Consider the following 17,500-nt stretch of genomic DNA (forward strand, 5'->3'; position numbering starts at 1 on the left):
CTCTCTCTCTCTCTCTCTCTCTCTCTCTCTCTCTCTCTCTCTCTCTCTCTCTCTTTCCCATCCTCCCTTCCTCCCTTCCTCTCCAGACTTCTTTCTTCCCTGCCGCAGGAAAGACTCTCTTCTAAAGGCTGTGGCAGCAAACAGTTATTTGTCTCTCTCTCTCTCTCTCTCTCTCTCTCTCTCTCTCTCTCTCTCTCTCTCTCTCTCTCTCTCTCTCTCTCTCTCTCTCTCTCTCTCTCTGAAGCGTGCAGTTTACTAATGTTTTAAGTATTGGCGTGTGTTCCAACAGACAGCAAAATTGACTGATTGATTTAATTTCGCAACACTAACGGGGTCACACTGCGCCACGTGACAAAATATCAAACTAGAAATGCCGTTAACAGATCGGGATGAAAAAGCAACTTAACGCCCGCCTTTCCCCCTCCTCCCCCCCAAAAAAAAATGAATACGTAAATAAATGAATAAATAACGTCAAGAATATACATAAATACCAACTTTTCAGCATGAGACGATAAAGTGGCCATTAAAGAAGTTGAGAATAGGAGGAAATTGTTAAAGCCACGTACCGAAGCTCCATTGATGATGCACTGGTAACAAATTAACAACACAGGTAACCTCAACAACCTTTGCCATTCAGCACAGAGCACAGACGAGAGAGAGAGAGAAGCACAATCAACACATATTATAATTTTCCGCCACTCCAAGCACGTCCCCGAGTGCTGACACAAATCAAATAAATGACGTGACGAATAACACAACCGTTCTGATCCCCCACTAAGTTCATGATAATCCCCGCAAGTGAATTTATAGCGCTCACACCTGCCAGGAATGTTTATAAAAGCTTAATTGACTCCACTTACACGTGTTACAACCCTTTATGCTTCCTTCCTTATGTTGCTCCACGCCCAGCCGCCCTCGTTCCCCTTCTCTCATATTCCATTTCGAGCATCAAGCATTACGACTGTCTCTCTCTCTCTCTCTCTCTCTCTCTCTCTCTCTCTCTCTCTCTCTCTCTCTCTCTCTCTCTCTCTCTCTTTAAGCTTTCCTCACTCGCACTCACCAACATTTTCTCTTATCATTCTCATTCACGCTCCCACTTTCTGGCTTATACCTTTCTCTCTCTCTCTCTCTCTCTCTCTCTCTCTCTCTCTCTCTCTCTCTCTCTCTCTCTCTCTCTCTCTCTCTCTCTCTCATGGAAACAAAAGAAGAATCATTTTCAAATAGAACGAAAAAAAAATATTACATCAAAAAAGGTCAGAAAAAATAAATGAAAAGTGATAAGATGTTTGTAAATACATCAGCAAACTCTCTCTCTCTCTCTCTCTCTCTCTCTCTCTCTCTCTCTCTCTCTCTCTCTCTCTCTCTCTCTCTCTCTCTCTCTCTCTCTCTCTCTCTCCACACATATCCTGGCCACAAGCTCTGGATGGATGTAAACAGTGTGCTACAAAGGTTCTGTTTCATCTCCTCCCCGCCTCTTGTGTGTGTGTGTGTGTGTGTGTGTGTGTGTGTGTGTGTGTGTGTGTGTGTGTGTGTGTGTGTGTGTGTGTGTGTGTGTGTGTGTGTGTGTGTGTGTGTGTGTGCGCCGCCTGCCCTTCGTGTTTCCGCTAGCCTCATTTTTGTGTTGTTGTTGATCGCGGTCTTTGTCAGGTACTAAGCTCCACACAGTCTCTCTCTCTCTCTCTCTCTCTCTCTCTCTCTCTCTCTCTCTCTCTCTCTCTCTCTCTCTCTCTCTCTCTCTCTCTCTCTCTCTCTCTTACGCCATTTTGCTCTTCAGTCAATCTCTCTCTCTCTCTCTCTCTCTCTCTCTCTCTCTCTCTCTCTCTCTCTCTCTCTCTCTCTCTCTCTCTCTCTCTCTCTCTCTCTTTCAGCGTGTGCGAGTCATGTAAAGCATAATTCATCACTTTCTGGTTTCTCTCTCTCTCTCTCTCTCTCTCTCTCTCTCTCTCTCTCTCTCTCTCTCTCTCTCTCTCTCTCTCTCTGTCTAGCTTAATTTTTACAGCATGAACTTTTTTGCTATTACTCATGCAGCAAATCAGTTTTATTCGCTTCAACAATCACAAAAAATAAGGATATCACGACTCGTTATTATAGCGCAGCGCAAATTAGAAAGACGTAACAAAAACAATATTCAATAATTTCCAGTATTTATTAAAGAGGGAAATGACTCTTCAGATTTACAGTGAATGAAATCATATCAATATCAAAGCAATATAAATGTGAGAAATTACTATATTTTATTAACGCTCTCTCACACTCACACACACACACACACACACACACACACACACACACACACACACACACACACACACACACACACACACACATAAGCGGAGATAGAACAGAGCAAGAAAATTATTGAAAAGACGAGAGAGAGAGAGAGAGAGAGAGAGAGAGAGAGAGAGAGAGAGAGAGAGAGAGAGAGAGAGAGAGAGAGAGAGAGAGAGAGAGAGGAAGCAGGTGAAGAAAGAAAGAATGAATTAAATAAGCAAATGAAGGAAGCAAGGAAAAATAAAGAAAGATTGACAGACAGACAGACAGAAAGACAGGAAGGAAGGAAGGAAGGAAGGAAGGAAGGAAGGAAGGAAGGAAGGAAGGAAGGAAGGAAGGAAGGAAGGAAGGAAGGAAGGAAGGAAGGAAAGAAGGAAGAAAGGTGTGAAAGAAAAAAGAATGAAAGAAAGAAGAAAGGTGTGAAGGAAGAAAGAATGAAAGAATGAGAGAAAGAAAGAAAGAAAGAAAGAAAGAAAGGAAGGAAGACAGGAAGGAAGGAAGTAGGGAAGCAGGCGTAACGGAATGAAAGAAGAAAGCAAGCAAGGAAGGAAGGAAAACAAAGTGAAGGAAGGAAGGAAGGAAGGAAGGAAGCAGACAGGTGTGAAGGCACTAATAACACCTCTTTTGTTTAATAGTGATGAAGGTGGTGGCGGTGAGGGAGGGGCGAGGCTCACGAAGGCTGTGCTAGTGGTGGCTGCGACGGCGACGGCGGTGGTGGTGGTGGTGATGGTGGTGGTAATAGTAGTGGTGGTAGTGATGGTGGTGAGAGGGGGAGAAGAAGGATGCTTACGACAAGAAGAGAGTATCAGGAAAGGGGAGAGAAGGATAAAAATAATAAAGAGAGAGGAGGGTGAGAGAGAGAGAGAGAGAGAGAGAGAGAGAGAGAGAGAGAGAGAGAGAGAGAGAGAGAGAGAGAGAGAGAGAGAGAGAGAGAGAGAGAGAGAGAGAGGTTGTCATCACCATTACGTACTAGATAAGGCGTGTGAGAGCATAACTGTTCATTAATTCAATCTCTCCTCCAATCATTGCTCTCCAACTTTACGATTTGTTGAGTTAATCTTAGTATTCCAATTCTCTTGCGTGTTACATATTCCCACATAATAATAATAATAATAATAATAATAATAATAATAATAATAATAATAATAATAATAATAATGATGATAACAACAACAACAACAACAGCAACAGCAAACTAAACACATGAATTCTGGGTGAGAGTAAACTTCTTTTATTTATCTATAACTCTTTTTTTTTTTTTCTTCTTTTTTTTTTTTGGCTCTCGACTGCTTCATTTTTCACGGTGCTCTATATTAAACTTTTGGGGCAATTTTATCATATTAATTTATACTCTCTCTCTCTCTCTCTCTCTCTCTCTCTCTCTCTCTCTCTCTCTCTCTCTCTCTCTCTCTCTCTCTCTCTCTCTCTCTCTCTCTCTCTCTCTCTCTCTCTCTCTCTCTCTCTCTCTCTCTCTCTCTCTCTCTGAGCCTGACGAAGGAACGACCAGAATAGCATCCATGAAATAATGAAATAATACAGTGACGTTCAGGGTTGAGGAGGAGGAGGAGGAGGAGGAGGAGGAGGAGGAGGACAACGACGAAGACTAGATAATAATACAAAGAAGAGGATGAGAAAGAAAAATAAATAAATATGATATAAAAAGAACTCTTACCATTCATTTCTGATTTCACAAGCAAAAACATTTACTTGTCATATTGCAAGTCTCATTCCGCTCTCTACCTACGTACGTACATACCTGTCTAATTAATATCATACCACTTGCACTACATAAAAAATTCATTTCCAACTGTTTCTTTTTACATACAATTATTATTCAACCTTTTGTGTCCTTTTTTATACAACTTGGATAATTTTCGACACACACACACACACACACACACACACACACACACACACACACACACACACACACACACACATTAGCCAGACCCCACCAGCCGACTTTCACAGACTCCACATTAAGCGTTCTTTCTCCATTATGTGTGTGTGTGTGTGTGTGTGTGTGTGTGTGTGTGTGTGTGTGTGTGTGTGTGTGTGTGTGTGTGTGTGTGTGTGTGTGTGTGTGTGTGTGTGTGTGTGTGTGTGTGTGTGTGTGTGTGTGTGTGTGTGTGTGTGTGTGTGTGTGTGTGTGTGTGTGTGTGTGTGTGTGGGTTTAAGTGGAGGGAGGGGGAAGGGAGCACGTGGATTCTGTCTCGTTAGAAGCTAAATTTATTGAAAGTGGATTCCTGTGTCATCCGTTTTTTTTTGTTCTCTCCCGCCACCTAAACGTTTTTCCAATCCCGTTCAATGTTTTTTTTTTGTGTATGTTTTTTTTATCCTTATACACTCGCTAAAAAAAATATGCATGTAATATTTCCGTTTTTTTCTTTTTTATTATTCGTTTTTCTCTCTTTTTCTCCCTCACAAACGTATTACTGACAATTAATTCAGTTTCTTTCACAGACAGCATGTATGAATCAATTAACTAATCATACAAATCGCTGCATTAACTTTCTTTTCCATTTAATTTTTTCTTCTTTTTCATCAACTATTACCAACTATTAGCAACAATTACCACAACTTTCACTTCTTATCGCTATTATCACGAGAACCGCACGCCAAACTTTTCAAACTCAACGCTTCATTCAACTCCATCCCTTTCATTCTTCACTCCCTTCCCGCGCAGAACTGTTTGTTAGCTTCCATCGCTACAAGAAGTTTCGTTATTAAGTTAGACTCTCGACTTCCTCACCTTACATCACCTCATCTCACCTCACTTCACATCTCTTAACATTTCTCTACCGTCTACTTCACCACACACACACACACACACGCACAGACACACACACACACAATCCTCCTCCCCTTTGAATATAATTAGCTCACACAAGACTCATTCCTCGCAGGACACTAATGATGTTTAAGCTGCCGAGGACTCACTTGCTGTAATGTGTTTATCTTGAGGGGAAAGCGGTGGTGGTGGTGGTGGTGGTGGTGGTGGTGGTGGTGGTGGTGGTAGCGGTGGTGGTGGTGGTGGTGGTGGTGGTGGTGGTGGTGGTGGCGGTGGTGGGAGGAATTACAATATTGAGTGTTATCATTATTATTATCATTTGTAGTAGTAGTTGTAGTAGTGGTGGTGGTGGTGGTGGTGGTGGTGGTGGTGGTGGTGGTGGTGGTGGTGGTGGTGGTGGTGGTGGTAGTAGTAGTAGTAGTAGTAGTAGTAGTAGTAGTAGTAGTAGTAGTAGTAGTAGTAGTAGTAGTAGTAGTAGTAGTAGTAGTAGTAGTAGTAGAAGAAGTAGTAGTAGTAGTAGTGGTGGTGGTGGTGATGATGAGGCAAAACAAGAAAAAGAAAGAAGAAAAACAAGAAGATTAGGAGTAACAAGACAGAAATAATAATGACAATCCTAATAATAGTAATAATATAATAATAATGACAACAACAACAACAACAACAACAACAACAACAACAACAACAACAACAACAACAACAACACCACCACCACCATCACCACCACCACCACCACCACCACGAACAACGACAACTACAACAACAACAACAACTAGTCCAAAAGAAAAACAAATGAACAAGAAGGAGGAGGAGGAGGAGGAGGAGGAGGAGAAGGAAGAGGAGGAGGAGAGGAAGATTGTTTTTAGGCGCATCAAACTATAAGTTCCAGCCTCCAGCGCTCTCCTCCTCCTCCTCCTCCTCCTCTCACCAACACATGCCTATTAAGCCCATCACACCTGGTCCCCTCACTGCCTCCTCGCACGCTACGAGAGAGAGAGAGAGAGAGAGAGAGAGAGAGAGAGAGAGAGAGAGAGAGAGAGAGAGAGAGAGAGAGAGAGAGAGAGAGAGAGAGAGAGAGAGAGAGAGAGAGAGAGAGGCGTGGAGAGAGGAAGATAGGGGGCTTAATTTGATAGAAAATTCATTACAGCAGTAGGCGCATATGAATATTTCACAGCAAACACTAATGAGGCAATCACCCCGGTGCATATATTGGGAATTAGACCAACGCTAGTAATTAACATAAGGACAGGCTGGGCTGGGATGGACTGGGCTGGCTTGGGATAGACTAGGCTGGGCTGGGCTGAGCTTGGATGGACAAGGCTGGGATAGACTGGGCTGGGAAGGATTAAACTGGACTGTGATAGACTGGGTTCGGATGGACTAAATTGGAATGGGATAGACTGGGATGGGATGGGCTAGACTGGGATAGACTAGGTGGGGCTGAGATAGGCTGGGATAAACTGAACTCTGTTGGGATGATCTGGACTGCATTGAGATAAGCTGGAGTGAGATGATCTAGACTGCTTTGAATTAGGCTGGGCTGGGGTGGACTAGACTGTGCTGGAATGAAATAGACTGTCCTGGGATGATGATGTTTCCTTGTCTTCACTGGCTATGTACTCAATACTCCTCAAGCTGAATAAAATGTTTAGTTTAGCCAATGACGAAAGGCGCCAGCGACAATAACATAAATGACTTGAGTAATTTAAACCCTTCAGCCCCTCGTGATGTCTCAGTTCAGTAACACTCTACGTACAAAGTTACCCACACGAGGAGTAACAAGCATCATAGCGTCTCCCATTAGCAGTGAAAGAGTTAAACCATTACTTCCATTCCTCGTATCCTACTCTGCTTTTACATCTAATCCTCTCCTCACTCTTCCCTTTACAAGTTCCCCTCCCCTGCTTGCCGTCCTTGCCAACCCTCCCTCTCTTCACCTCCCTGTCTATCACGCCCTTCCACCCCATTACTTCCCTCCCCCTCCCCATCTCGCTCCATTACATGCCAAAGCTTCCCTCTCCACACCCATCTCCTCTTCCACCTTCTCTTCCTCCCATTTCCACACACTCGCTACACCTTCCCACTTTTACAGCTCTCTCTCTCTCTCTCTCTCTCTCTCTCTCTCTCTCTCTCTCTCTCTCTCTCTCTCTCTCTCTCTCTCTCCATCCACCTCTTATTTATGCATCTACTGCCCCTTCCACTTCTCATCATCGCATTTTTCTCTCTTTCTCTCCTCTTTTATCTCTCTCCTCTCTCTCTACCTCTCTTACTCATGCGTTTACTTCCTCTCATTCCACCCTTCCACTCCTTCCCAAATCCTTTCTGCCCTTCTCTTTTATTTTGCATTTAAATGTTGATTGTAGTTTTTAATTGCATTTTTTACCTCGTTCTCCTCGCTTTATACTTAAGTAATGCCTGTACTTAAACCTTAGTGCGCTGCGTCACGTGACCTTAGTGTTATGGCGTCAGAATATAGCAGTCAATCAGTCAATCATCAATCAGGCAGTCATTCAGTAGTTTAACAGTTTATTAAGGAAATGGCGTTACAAAGATGGGAAGGGTGGAGAGAGAGAGAGAGAGAGAGAGAGAGAGAGAGAGAGAGAGAGAGAGAGAGAGAGAGAGAGAGAGAGAGAGAGAGAGAGAGAGAGAGAGAGAGAAATTGGTTAAAAAAAGGCAGTACCATCCTATATCTATCCTACATGTCTTACTGTATACTAAATACACTACACTTCACTACAATGCCAAAATTCTTACTCCAGGTTACCTAATGTGCATGGAGTATCACAAGCAGTCTCGCAATGGGCCAACACGTCTGATGATGTTTGTTCTTCCTCTGTGTTCATTTGTGTCGCATTCCCTCCCATCACGGCATTCTATTCCAACTCTTTCACCCAAACGTGCAGCTTTCGTATACGGCCAGCTGGTCTAATGTTTGTTGTTGTTTCTTTGTGTGTCATTGTGTCCCTCTCCCTCTTATTCTCATCACGGCATTCCATTCCTACTGTTCCTCTTCTTCTTCTTTTCTTATGTATGTGAAAAAGGCTGATCAAGAAGAGGGAGAAATAAAAAGGGATAAGGAAAAAGAAAATAATTCTCCTTACACAAAACAAGATTGAAAAGTCCCCTCCGATCCTTCCTTCCCACATCCCTTCCATCACGCCCATCATTCCACTCCCCCCTCCTTCCCAGACTCTCCCTATCTCTTACCTAAACAGAAAGAGAAAGAGGGAGAGAAAAAAAAACACGGAAATACCGCTCCTTTGAAAAAAAAAAAAAAAAGATTAAAAAAAGTTCCCCCGATTCTTCCTTCACCTACCACTTCCATCTCACCCATCATTCTACTTCCCCCTCCTTCCCAAACTCTCCCTAGAAACACCGCTTCTTGAGAGAAAAATAATTGAAAAAAAAAAAAACTCCCCTGGTTCTTCCTTCCCATCATTCTACTCTCCCTGTTCCCAAACCTTCTCTATCTCCTCTCTCTCTTATCCCATCCCATCCACACACCGTCCGGCCTTAAACGCTCCTCCACCCGCGGCCCTGAGGCTATTACACCTTAAATACACCGTTTGATAACAGAATAGACTGATGTATTGATTTTTATTCGCATGACACAGCGCCATAAAGAAGAATACGCCCGCACTTTACTTATGTTTATTGCCCATGAAGAGGAAAATGTATTGAGAGGGTTCGGGGGAAGAGGGAAGGAGGGAAAGAGGGAGAAAGACGGAGGGGATTGGGGAGGGAGATGTTAAGGAGGGAAAATCAGGCTTATTGAGAGAGAGAGAGAGAGAGAGAGAGAGAGAGAGAGAGAGAGAGAGAGAGAGAGAGAGAGAGAGAGAGAGAGAGAGAGAGAGAGACTGATATACAAACAATGTAAAGACAGAGACTAACACAGAAAATTGAAAGATATGCTATTAAAAAAAGTGAGAGAGAGAGAGAGAGAGAGAGAGAGAGAGAGAGAGAGAGAGAGAGAGAGAGAGAGAGAGAGAGAGAGAGAGAGAGAGAGAGAGAGAGAATTTGAAAAATAAATTATAACACAAGCTACAATGTATCACCTCACAACCTTTCACTTTTACTCGATACAACACACACACACACACACACACACACACACACACACACACACACACACACACACACACACACACACTGCTGCATATAATGTTGACATCGGTTATTACAAGAGACAGGAGGTCAAGGGAACACACAAAAGACTTAAAGAAAACAACGCTAGAAATATAAATTTGTTGTTGAATATTAATAAAAGACTTGTTTGATGTCATATCCTCCTCCTCCTCCTCCTCCTCCTCCTCCTCAGCATTCTATTCTATTCCTCCTCCTCTGCACCCTATTCCTTTTTCTCCTCCTTCACATTTTCATTTTCTTGCTCCTGTTTCACATCCTCTTCCTTTTACTGTTCCTCCACCTCCTTTTCATACTCCTCCTTGTGTGTGTGTGTGTGTGTGTGTGTGTGTGTGTGTGTGTGTGTGTGTGTGTGTGTGTGTGTGTGTGTGTGTGTGTGTGTGTGTGTGTGTGTGTGTGTGTGCAAGACGGTCTTGGCTCTTGCGTGATGCCGATGAGTAGCAAAAGAACTCTCCTTGGTTGACTTTGTATTCAATATATGCGTACATTATGTCATTATGCACAGGTATGGAGGTGCTCTGACAGGGCTTTTTACGAGGACTATATTTGCCTCCTACCAATTCGAGACGCTATCACGTAACCACGCTCATGAATTCAGTAACTGGACACACCCGGGTATGGTGTCCTCATCCCGATGTGCATTGTAACACTAATGATCATAAAACTTCAATACTACGACAGCGCCTAACAGTTAGTGCTCCACCACGTACTAGCAAGCAGTTTCATGCCCTTGTCAGACTATAAATACTGAAAACAATAACTTAATGCAGTGGTTCTCAAAGGGGGGAGGGATGCGGACACTCTTTAGGAGGGGGAGAGGGGTGAGCACAGGATGGGAGAGGAAAAAAAAATCACAGGAAATCAAGGACTCACTGGTTATTAGTACAAATGAGATGCAGCTGTCATGCTCTCCCTCTATCTATATATCTATCTATCTGTCTGATTCTATCTATCTATGGTGGCATAGTTGAGGAGGGGGTTGAGTGTGTGGCGCATGGAGGAGGGGGCCCAAACTACACTGAACCAGCTTCTGGGGGGCCCAGGTTAAAAAAAAGGCTGAGAAACCCTGACTTAGTGGATGGCCAGAGCAACACTCCTAAAGCAACGCAAACAACACCGCGAGGAAATATACATCGTAGTATTCTGGCATGATAAATACATCATGGCGAATACAAATCTTCATACTGCTCTTATCAATACATGCAACATGAAGGACAACAGGTATTGACACTGAGGAAATAACACGCTAATAAAAAAAAGCAGTCAAAAGCAGCTAAAACACCCAACCCTGTGCCGTGGCCGTGGCTCTGGTCTGCCGCTGCTATCTCACACTGGCGGGGACCTTGGCACCAACAGAGTGACGCTTGAGGACGTAACGCGGCACTTCCTCCTCAACTCGCTATTCATCGGCCACTCACTGTTACAGCTCCAACTTACAAGATGAAACATAATCTGTACATCACCACTATAACAATACAGCCATCCTTGCCTTGAAAAGTAGCAGAATCAAATTGGATGAATATAGATAATATGGATGCATTTAAGTTACGAAGTTTTCTTTTTTTTTTTTATGCAAGAGGGCCACTGGTCAAAAGAGAAAAAAATATGAGCCAAAAAAAAGCCCCATTTATTGTTAGTGCCCATAAGATGACAGACAGAATGGTAGAAAAAAAAAGGGGTGGGTAAGTGTCTTGAAACCTCCCTCATGAAAGAGTTCAAGTCATAGGAAGGAGGAAGTACAGAAGCAGGCAGGGATTTCCAGAGTTTACCAGGGAAAAGGAAGAATGACCGAGAATACTGGTTAACTCTTGCATCAGAGAGGTGAACAGAATAGGGATGAGAGAAAGAAGAAAGTCTTGTGCAGCGAGGCCACGGGAGGAGGGGAGGCATGCAGTTGGCAAGATCAGAAGAGCAGTTAGCATAAAAATAGCGGTAGAAGATAGCAAGAGATGCAACACTGCGGCGATGAGAAAGAGGTTGAAGACAGTTAGTTAGAGGAGAGGAGTTGATAAGACGAAAAGCTTTTGATTCAACCCTGTGGAACCCTCCATACATGTGAAACATACTCCCTACATGGGCGGATAAGGCCCCTGTACGGAGTTAGCAGCTCGGGGGTGAGAAAAACAGGATGGATGGAATCATTTATAAATGTAAGGTATCCGTGCGAGAGGTGAAGCTCAAATTCTTGAAAGTGATATTGAAATCACAGGAGAGAAAAGGCCTCAGAAAACTATGGACGTTGCTGAGCTTAGTATGATGTGTCAAGTCGGTAGGTCCCCACAGCACTGTAGTCAGGAAGGATCTGCAGGCCATACACAAAAAATAATCTCCCTTCTTAGAATAACTAATAAAACCGCGTGTATTTAGAAAGAAAATAATCCGACTGGGCTACATGTGGCTGGTGAACAGTGGATTCGCCTTCTCACAGGAAGCAGCAGGTGTTGAAGTGAATGTCAGCCAAGTGGCGGGGGCAGAGGTGAAGTGTGCTTTGAGAATCCCGCCAAGTCTTGAGAGGGGGGACGGTTCCCTAAAAGCACAATGTTGATAGCCCGTTAGTACCAACTTCCTTCCCCTGACACATGCCTCCTCTGCAGATCCTTCGATGTCAAGTGGAGACGTATTATTGATAACTATTAAACCGTGTGTGTGTGTGTGTGTGTGTGTGTGTGTGTGTGTGTGTGTGTGTGTGTGTGTGTGTGTGTGTGTGTGTGTGTGTGTGTGTGTGTGTGTGTGTGTGTGTGTGTGTGTGTGTGTGTGTGTGTGTGTGTGTGTGTGTGTGTGTGTGTGTGTGTGTGTGTGTGTGTGTGTGTGTGTGTGTGTGTGTGTGTGTGTGTGTGTGTGTGTGTGTGTGTGTGTGTGTGTGTGTGTGTGTGTGTGTGTGTGTGTGTGTGTGTGTGTGTGTGTGTGTGTGTGTGTGTGTGTGTGTGTGTGTGTGTGTGTGTGTGTGTGTGTGTGTGTGTGTGTGTGTGTGTGTGTGTGTGTGTGTGTGTGTGTGTGTGTGTGTGTGTGTGTGTGTGTGTGTGTGTGTGTGTGTGTGTGTGTGTGTGTGTGTGTGTGTGTGTGTGTGTGTGTGTGTGTGTGTGTGTGTGTGTGTGTGTGTGTGTGTGTGTGTGTGTGTGTGTGTGTGTGTGTGTGTGTGTGTGTGTGTGTGTGTGTGTGTGTGTGTGTGTGTGTGTGTGTGTGTGTGTGTGTGTGTGTGTGTGTGTGTGTGTGTGTGTGTGTGTGTGTGTGTGTGTGTGTGTGTGTGTGTGTGTGTGTGTGTGTGTGTGTGTGTGTGTGTGTGTGTGTGTGTGTGTGTGTGTGTGTGTGTGTGTGTGTGTGTGTGTGTGTGTGTGTGTGTGTGTGTGTGTGTGTGTGTGTGTGTGTGTGTGTGTGTGTGTGTGTGTGTGTGTGTGTGTGTGTGTGTGTGTGTGTGTGTGTGTGTGTGTGTGTGTGTGTGTGTGTGTGTGTGTGTGTGTGTGTGTGTGTGTGTGTGTGTGTGTGTGTGTGTGTGTGTGTGTGTGTGTGTGTGTGTGTGTGTGTGTGTGTGTGTGTGTGTGTGTGTGTGTGTGTGTGTGTGTGTGTGTGTGTGTGTGTGTGTGTGTGTGTGTGTGTGTGTGTGTGTGTGTGTGTGTGTGTGTGTGTGTGTGTGTGTGTGTGTGTGTGTGTGTGTGTGTGTGTGTGTGTGTGTGTGTGTGTGTGTGTGTGTGTGTGTGTGTGTGTGTGTGTGTGTGTGTGTGTGTGTGTGTGTGTGTGTGTGTGTGTGTGTGTGTGTGTGTGTGTGTGTGTGTGTGTGTGTGTGTGTGTGTGTGTGTGTGTGTGTGTGTGTGTGTGTGTGTGTGTGTGTGTGTGTGTGTGTGTGTGTGTGTGTGTGTGTGTGTGTGTGTGTGTGTGTGTGTGTGTGTGTGTGTGTGTGTGTGTGTGTGTGTGTGTGTGTGTGTGTGTGTGTGTGTGTGTGTGTGTGTGTGTGTGTGTGTGTGTGTGTGTGTGTGTGTGTGTGTGTGTGTGTGTGTGTGTGTGTGTGTGTGTGTGTGTGTGTGTGTGTGTGTGTGTGTGTGTGTGTGTGTGTGTGTGTGTGTGTGTGTGTGTGTGTGTGTGTGTGTGTGTGTGTGTGTGTGTGTGTGTGTGTGTGTGTGTGTGTGTGTGTGTGTGTGTGTGTGTGTGTGTGTGTGTGTGTGTGTGTGTGTGTGTGTGTGTGTGTGTGTGTGTGTGTGTGTGTGTGTGTGTGTGTGTGTGTGTGTGTGTGTGTGTGTGTGTGTGTGTGTGTGTGTGTGTGTGTGTGTGTGTGTGTGTGTGTGTGTGTGTGTGTGTGTGTGTGTGTGTGTGTGTGTGTGTGTGTGTGTGTGTGTGTGTGTGTGTGTGTGTGTGTGTGTGTGTGTGTGTGTGTGTGTGTGTGTGTGTGTGTGTGTGTGTGTGTGTGTGTGTGTGTGTGTGTGTGTGTGTGTGTGTGTGTGTGTGTGTGTGTGTGTGTGTGTGTGTGTGTGTGTGTGTGTGTGTGTGTGTGTGTGTGTGTGTGTGTGTGTGTGTGTGTGTAGGAAACTATTATTTAGATGAAGTCCACTCGTTTAATCATAATGACTGCATTTTCTTTATCATCATTATTATTCTGTCATTTTTATTAATGTAATTACTACTACTATTACTACTACTACTTCTACTACTACTACTACTACTACTACTACTACTACTACTACTACTACTACTACTACTACTGCTAGTGCTGCTACTATTGCTACTGCTGTATACGTAGACATCTGTTTATAGCAAGGAATAAAATAATCTGAAGAAAGAGGGCACTGATTCTAGCAACAACACCAGCAGCAGCAGCAGCAGCAGCAATACCAACAATAATAGTAGTAATAATAATAATAAAGGACATAGTAGTAGCAGTAGTATCAAAATTATTTCACTTACAATAACAACAATGGTCATGTCACACGGCAGTAATTAAGTTATCATCACAGCAGCAAACTGGGGGAATGCAAGTGGTTCATGCCATCACGTGCACAATAACTGCAGTGGTGATAATAACAGCAGCAGCAGCAGCAGTAGTAGTAGTAGTAGTAGTAGTAGTAGTAGTAGTAGTAGTAGTAGTAGTAGTAGTAGTAGTAGTAGTAGTAGTAGTAGTAGTAGTAGTAGTGGTAGTAGTTAGTAGTAGTAGTAGTAGTAGTAGTAGTAGTAGTAGTAGTAGTAGTAGTAGTAGTAGTACTAGTAGTAGTAGTAGTAGTAGTAGTAGTAGTAGTAGTAGTAGTAGTAGTAGTAGTAGTAGTAGTAACAGCAAAGTAGTAGTAGTAGTAGTAGTAGTAATACGCATAGAAGTAGTAATAATGATATAGATGATGATGATAAAAATAATAATAATAATACGAGTAATAATAATAATAATAATAATAATAATAATAATAATAATAATAATAATAATAACGACACCAACACCATCGCCGCCACCACCACACCACCACCACCACCCTCATCACCACCACCACCACCACCACCACCACCACCATCAACAACAACAACAACAACAACAACAACACGGGCCCAGCAGACAAGACAGCGAGCGAGGGACTCTAAACTAATTTCTTCAGCTACAACCAAGACACTCCTTCCAGCCAATGTCCCACGAGAGGCTCATTGTGCTAATGTGTCTTGATGAACATGCTCATGGGTACTCATCCCTTCAGAGAGAGAGAGAGAGAGAGAGAGAGAGAGAGAGAGAGAGAGAGAGAGAGAGAGAGAGAGAGAGAGAGAGAGAGAGAGAGAGAGAGAGAGAGAGAGAGAGAGAGAGAGAGAGAGAGAGAGAGAACACAAGGATATCAAGGAAAAAATATCTATCTAAAATAAAATAAAACTAAAATAAATTAAAACTAACAAGGGAAGTACGTGGATTATGTACATGAACAAACAAACAGACACACAAACGTTCATTAATTCACGGTCCGTTTGTTTGCTTTGTATGGAAGGAATTCAACACATGGAACACGAGAAAAAGAAAAAGAAAAAGAAAAAGAAAAAGAAAAAGAGAACATATCATTTAAATACGTGCTGTCCTCATGAAATTTCAAAAGAATGAAATGAATGAAAAGGGAAGGAGGAGAAGACGAAAAGACAGATTATATAGATGACAAAAATTGAAAATACATATGTTGTGAATAAGAATTAGGCAAGATAAAGAGGATATGATAAAACACGAAAGAAGAAATAGAAGGAAAGATGAAGATAAGTGGAAGGATGAGGATGGAAGGAAGGTAGAATGTAGAGAGAGAGAGAGAGAGAGAGAGAGAGAGAGAGAGAGAGAGAGAGAGAGAGAGAGAGAGAGAGAGAGAGAGAGAGAGAGAGAGAGGGGAAAGAACATGAATATAATGATGATGTATAATCACGTAGGTGGTGTGTGTGTGTGTGTGTGTGTGTGTGTGTGTGTGTGTGTGTGTGTGTGTGTGTGTGTGTGTGTGTGTGTGTGTGTGTGTGTGTGTGTGTGTGTGTGTGTGTGTGTGAATAAATTAAATGTACATAAACAAAACAATTTGCAACATGATCACCTTTATAACAATTTGTCTCTTAGATTTAAAGCAAGAATTGTGCAAGAAAAGTTTTCAGTTCAATTTCCGTTAACAATAAATATATGAATAAATAAATAAATAAATAAAAATATACGTGTGAAAACATTTATCGCACAAAACTAACCCAACACTTTCCCTTCTTTTTTTCTCCTTCCAGGGAAATAATCTGGAGTGAGTACGAGACAGAGAAAAAGTGTTCAGCTTCTCTACTGCTGGAGGTGAAGGAAGAGAGAAAGAGAGAGAAAAAAGATAAATAAAAACAACAAAGCCATGAAAAGCGAAGAAACACAAATAAACATCAGGTAAATAAAAATAAAAACAAAAAAATACATACACAAATATATATACACCAGAAAAAAAAAACTGTAAATGGAAAATATACAAGTGCGTACGATGAAATGAAATAATAGTGCTGTGATTTTAGAAGAGGAAAGGAAAAGGAAAAAAGTTTGTGAGAAAGGCAAAGATCTGAAGACAGTATTTCCACACATTCTCCCTCGGACAGAAGAAGGACTGTAGGCACGGACTGTACACGGACACCAGGCCAAGGACGGTGACGGAACAGTGGAAACAGACAAAGTGAAAACAAAGACAAAAATAATACAGTAAAAAAAAAAAAGTTCACATAAAACAAAGAAGCAAGTATAAAAACAAATGACAGTTTGATTTTAAAAAGAAAAGCATTGCATGAAAGAGGAAAGAAAGAAGAGAAGCTGTGAAAATAAATCCTAACGAAATACAACAACAAACTAATAAGTAGACGAATACATACATGAATAATTAGATAAATATTACATATGTTTCAACTGAAGGTATATAAGCAAAAATTAATTAGATTTTAAGATAAGCTAATAAATTCATACATACATATAAACTGATGAATAGGGAGGGTTAGTAAGTAAATAAATAAATGAATAAATACATTCTCAGTTTTGGTTCCTAGTATATTAGAGTAAATAATAATTGTACAGAGTAGTGGTAGATTAACAGGAAAAGAAAATAGAGGAAAAAACTATTGTAAGCGGAAAAGAAAGAAAAAATGCACCTGATGTTTGATTCCAAAAAAGAGGGAAAGATAACAAACAGGACTAGAGCGTTATTATAAAACGAGAGAAAAAAAAAGGGGGAAAAAATAAATTCAGGTATTTCCGGGATGCATAACACAAAGTGAAAATTCAAGAAAAAAATAGATATAATACGAAGAAAGAGAGAAAACCGCTGCAAAAAAAAAAAAAAATAGTAATAATAATAATAATAATAATAACAATAACAATAAAATATAGCATAAAATATTGAAAGTGACCTCCAGCTGAACCTTAGTGACCTGTGTGACCTTAGCGGAACCCCCAAGAGACCCTTAAAGAGACATAAATGTCATTTCTTAAGTGACTGACGTAGCAATCCATGAAGTGACTTGTGAGGTGACTCTGAAGACAAGTAACCTGTGAAGATTACCGTGACCTCTACAGTGACATATTGAAGTGTCCCTCTAGTGACCGCTCAAGTGACGGTGAACTGACCTACAAGCAACTTATGGAAATACACGTGACTTCGACAGTGACAGCTTAAATGTTCCTGAAGTGACCTCTAAAGTGACGGTGAAGTGAATTCTCAAGTTATTTATAAAGAAAAAAAAAAAGTGACCCACAAAAAGTGACTTCGAAGTGCCGTCTAGAATAACCCTTGAAAAATCGTTGCAAAATCATCCTTAAAGTGTTCCCTTTAAATCATCCCCTAATAAAGTGACCTCGGGAGTGAC

General features: G+C 42.3%; 1 protein-coding gene and 1 long non-coding RNA gene across 4 annotated transcripts in view; one reads left to right on the plus strand and one right to left on the minus strand.

Moving 5' to 3' along the window:
• Positions 1-17,500, minus strand: part of LOC135105635 (uncharacterized) — a 61,327-nt gene that overhangs the window by 22,705 nt on the left and 21,122 nt on the right. The window contains exon 3 of one of the 3 annotated variants that reach the window (XR_010270931.1): positions 11,307-11,729. The exons of the other annotated variants lie outside the window; for them this stretch is intronic. This is a non-coding gene — a long non-coding RNA (uncharacterized LOC135105635). Of the gene's footprint in view, positions 1-11,306; positions 11,730-17,500 lie in introns of those variants that run through there. 3 annotated transcript variants of the gene reach the window in all.
• The window catches only part of LOC135105634 (locomotion-related protein Hikaru genki-like), a 162,635-nt gene that overhangs the window by 18,416 nt on the left and 126,719 nt on the right, over positions 1-17,500 (plus strand). Inside the window, exon 2 of the mRNA XM_064013984.1 lies at positions 15,899-17,500. This exon is cut by the window's right edge and continues 438 nt beyond it. The gene's annotated coding sequence lies outside the window, so the exon portion shown is untranslated. The remainder of the gene's footprint in view (positions 1-15,898) is intronic.

This window comes from Scylla paramamosain, chromosome 12 (genome assembly GCF_035594125.1).
Source record: "Scylla paramamosain isolate STU-SP2022 chromosome 12, ASM3559412v1, whole genome shotgun sequence".
Taxonomy (NCBI): Eukaryota; Metazoa; Arthropoda; class Malacostraca; order Decapoda; family Portunidae; genus Scylla; species Scylla paramamosain.